The sequence below is a fragment of the Schistosoma haematobium genome, chromosome 2, assembly GCF_000699445.3.
Source record: "Schistosoma haematobium chromosome 2, whole genome shotgun sequence".
NCBI lineage: Eukaryota > Metazoa > Platyhelminthes > Trematoda > Strigeidida > Schistosomatidae > Schistosoma > Schistosoma haematobium.
Genome location: NC_067197.1, coordinates 11,893,940 through 11,899,153, shown reverse-complemented (window position 1 = coordinate 11,899,153; position 5,214 = coordinate 11,893,940).

Genomic DNA, 5,214 nt, shown 5'->3' with positions numbered 1-5,214 from the left:
ATTAACCGTTTGTTTTTGTTTTTGTCAGAAAATCAAGTATACAGGGAATAGAGTTATTTTATGCAACATTTTGTCATTTCTATATACACAGATAGATAGACTTAATAATAATTTGCTACGTGGTTATCATTAATGCTTACATTGCTATTATCAATATACAACGATATTAGTACCGTAATAATAATTATGCATTGTTAGTTTTCTGTTTATGCCTTGCATATTTTTTAGTCAAAATAACCTGTTCATCGTTTTATCCATACCCTAATGAGTATTTATGAGATATGTATAACACATCTATTCTCTGTTGTGTAACATGTGTGTGAGTATGTATCTCTATGTCTTATTTATTCATTACCGTTTTTCATTTGGACTTAAACCATAACCGTTTTGTATCGTACACAATCATTATTACCTTGACGTCAGTCAGTATAATTTACATCTATGCTATAAAAAGATTGACAAAAATGTACAGAACACAATCCTTAAAAGTTTTGAATATAATTTTTAAAAAAACCCAATGAATTAAATTATAAGATAGCAAGAAGCATTGAAACATGAAATATACATTATGAACTATCGGCTAAAAGCTCGATCTTTTAGAATATATTTATTCGTCTATATTTAACCTATTACACATTAGGGAATATAGGAGCATTTCGTATTTTCATTTAAACTAATCAACTCAATGTTCAACAGATTGGGTAAAACATAGAATAAATGAAAAACTGTCAGAAGGTATATATAACAGCTATTCTTTAATCTATAACCGGCTGCAATAAGTATTATCCTTGCTTAGTTTATTTCCTCCACTTATTTTCAGCTGCTTATCTACCCAGCCCATATACTTACACAAATAACTACTTGCTCATACTACCTACTACTCTCTCTCATTCTTTCTTCATATTTTCTTACTTATCTGTCATATTCTTCACTTCTGACAGAGCTTAATACCCTATAATCTAATCTTGTTATACTATTGAGTATTTTGACTGTTTTGTTAGAATGTATAACAATTGACTTGAGTTAATAGTCTTATTAAAAGTTTTATTTCATTTCTACGCTACTCATTTCAGTATTTGGTATTCCTGTAATTTGAATACAAAGATTTTTAAACAAGAGAATAGATAATACCCAGCTATTCTATGTTGTGCTTTTTTTCTCATGATTAAACAAAGAAACATTGTTTTTCTGAACATGAGAGAGATGAAATGTTAATTATGTAGGTAACCTGACAGATTTCAAGTGCATGTCGCCTATGCATAGTCAAATAAATTGACATAGAATATACCAGTATATTGTTACACTTGAATATCATAAACATACTGTAACAAGATGTCTCGATAAGTACAAGATAAACTGAAAACTTTATTATCTTGTTGCTTACCGATCTACAAGTAAATAGTATTTACCAACTTATAAATAATAACCTATTTCGGACTGATAAGACATTAGTCTAAATTATGTATGATACATGCTGTTCAATGCCATACAACTTTTCTATTTGCGGTTGAAAAAATTCTTTCATTTGGAAGTAAAAAGATGACGTAGACCGGCTAACAGTGGACATCATGATCGTGAAATTTATCTAAATTAATGAATGTATTATTATAGTAACTAATTAAATTCAGACAAACATCAAAATTGTATAAGATTATACTAGATTTGCTGGCGAGAACATAACATATGGACGAATCAACGAAATTGGAAATGTGATGTATTTGTGCTATACAATTCGAACAATCTGGTCACACATATACTTGTCAGGGCATTGTATATGAAAATTAATAAAGGTCAATTAAATGAAAGCTCAAGTCAAAAAGTTAACAAAGGGGAGAGAAACAATTGTACATCATGTAAAAAGAATAAGAAATTGTCGCATAATCCTAGGCCATAGAATGATTTATTAATTACCAGGGTAAATCCAAGGTTACGACAAATTGGTTTTGTACACATAAAGGGGGTTTAAATTTACGAATAGCCAAAGCTTCAATAAACCTAAGAATTTATCCTTGACAATTTCTACACAGTGTAAAAGGAAGGACACAATTGAAATAAAGAGAAATATGTAGAATAACATTTTATCTCCAGGCTTCCTATCAGTTGCTAATGACCTAAATTTACATTAGTGATATTATTCTAAAAAAGATTTTTTTATGACATACCAATGAAGTTTGGTTCAAAACGAGATAAGTAATAAGAGATTGAAATCATGAGTCAGTTGAAGCTAGACCACCATTGAAAACCTGGAAGCACTGGACGGCCGTTTCGTCCTGGTATGGGACTCCTCAGCAGTGCGCATCCACGATCCCGCACCACGCGGGGCCCGAACCCAGGACCTACTGGCTTCGCGCGCGAGCACTTAACCATTAGACCACTGAGCCGGCATCCAACGGTGTTAATGTCTAACTTCAACCAATCCACGAAGTTGCGCCAAAATATGTTATAGATCAGTTAAGATTTATAAGTATTTATATGTTGAAAGTGCAGCTATAAAAAGAAGGCGATTGAAGTTGTAGGTGACAACAACAAATAGATGATAAATGAATGAAAACAACATGTTAACAACTGAGTGGTAATCATGGTATTTAGTTGGCATAATATTAAATTTAAACCATGAGTGCATATCAGTGGAATTTTTTTTAAGTTAAGTTATAAAGTACAATAAAGAAATAAATTGATTGACAATGTAACTATCTTATCAATGGCAATAAGAGGTTTACTACAAATTTCTTTCTGTATACAATGATCAGATCGAAAGAATTTGATGAAAATGATCTTTGAAAAAATGGAGTAAAAGTGGCGTTTGCTCCTTGTCAATTGTTTTAATTGATTTTGAGATATCTACATCGTGTTCACTGTACATTATATCTAGTGAACACAATTTACAAGGAATATGTAAGGAAAACCTTTTAGATACCCTTCTTCTAGTCCTTCCTATATACGTGCTTCCACAAGAACACTTAAGTTCGTAAATAGATGCGAAAGTGACATCTGGAGGGTATCGATCAACTATCTATTGGTTTAAGGAATATCTATTGTTATACACCAAAAATAGTTGAGTTGCAAGGAAGCTTCAATATTAATACGCTGTTGTCTTTTACACAATGCAGCCTTTTGTAAAGCTAATTCCAGTAAAGATAACAAGGACTTTCACAAATATTATGGAAAACTTCATCACGGAACATAAGCTTAAAGATTGATAGAATTGCAAATGATCCTACAGAAAGGTAGGTAAAGTTTCATTCTTTGAACTACGTGGTTTAATCGTGAAGCTTTCTTCACCAATCTGGAGAAAATCATCAACACTAATTTCATATAGAGATGATATAACCAGATTTTACCAGATTATTGATAATCTTCTACTGACGACCGTGATGTTGATTGGTTGTTGTTGGCTCTTGTCTTATTGATTGTCATTCTCTTTGACCTGATTTGCTGACATGATAAATGTCCATGATTTTTCTAATTGGTTGATTAGTTGCGTTGATTTCGATATGTTTATTGACTGACCCAAGTCCCAAGCCTCTACAATTCTCTTTGGTAAATATTACGACACTTCACAGTCAACTGTATCGATAACTGTCTAAGTGTATTGATTTGAAAGAGTATATCTCGTGGGATTTGACAGCTAGCTGGCGCTAAAATACTCGCGAATCTGTTCAACTTATATTTTGTATTAAAATCATTTATAAAATTACACTTCTATTATTGAAGTACGTTTAATTATATATCTATTTTTATATCTCTTTCTAGAGCATTATACAGAAATCTATGAACCCATAACTTAGTTAAAGGGTGGGGAACAATTAGGCTCTAGCTAACTATTTTTAAAACTCCGCCTTGAGTCCCTCCGGGGGCTACTGCCGCTCCCAAGCCCGGATAAAGGAGGAGGGTTGGGCATGGAGTTAACGACCCCATCCCGTAGAAAACTAACTCGCTAAAAAACGCTAATCAGAAAGTAACTATTTTAAATCCATGATGTATAAAACAATAAAAGATGTTGGTTACGGAGTAAATTGAATTAAGGCAATACGATAAGATGACTGCAAAATATTGATTTGTTTAGAGGGAAGATAATATGCGATTTATGATATGAAATAAGACCTAACTAGTGTAAAAGAAAATCAGAAAGGAACCTAAAAAATAGAATGAATAATTACTTATCATTTAAATGTTTGTTTAACTGATTCCACAATACGCCATGGAACTAATGTACAACTTACAATAAGGAGTGTATGGCCACAAGGGGTGCCTATATCCAAAGTAAAAAGAATTGGAGCCACAAAAATGAGTTTTTATACACACGTTACTTCGATTTCACGAAAGGGAAACCGATGATAGACATCTAAAAAATTAGTAAGCATGTTTAGAGGTTATTTCTCTTATATCTGACTCCAATAAATAATATCCTGTTAATTGAGTGTTTATGTAAGCCAAATCTCCTAGCAGTATTACGAATTTACTCGAGATTATTCAAAAGCTAAAACATCAGTTGTAGGGATAGTATATGGTCGAGAATTCATAAAATTCGTAGACACACAGAGGCGAGTGCGAGTGTTTGTGAGTGCAAAAGAATCTATATATGTTTATGAATGTTAATCGATTGTGTATAAATTGTTGATTGCCTGTGTTTATAACCAATGGGAGAATAGAAAAAGATGTGCAGACATGGGTCCAATAAGACTTACAAATAATTTTACATAGTTGGTCAATTGTTTGAATTACAGCAAGTAGACAAATAATGAAGTAGTTCAATAGGCCTACTATACATGTAAAATCGGCCGCAATTAAACTCAACTCCATTTCGTAATTTTAGCAGTCTACTTAGCGACCAATCAGAAAGAAGCGAGAATTATCATTTCCATCATCTTGATAAACAGTGGTGGTCAGCTTGCTTCGTTCTGCTTGTTTTATGGTGTAGCTGTGTAATTTAATAATTTAATGTGCTGAAATTCCCCAATTTACGTAGTATTCCAAGTGTTGGGGCTAATTCGTCTGATTCCGTTATGTTTTCGGTTTTTGCTGCTGCTACTCGAGTCCGTGTATTACTTTAGGTAAGCTCGACTGTTTTATGTGGCAAAATGTTAATCGTTTTTGTTCTGAGTTCTATTTTATAGATATCGGAAACCAGAGTTAGTTTTTTAGTTACAATAAATGTTGCTACCGCCTGGAATTCTCTAACTGTGCGCAAGTTCGTTCCGAATTGACATGTAT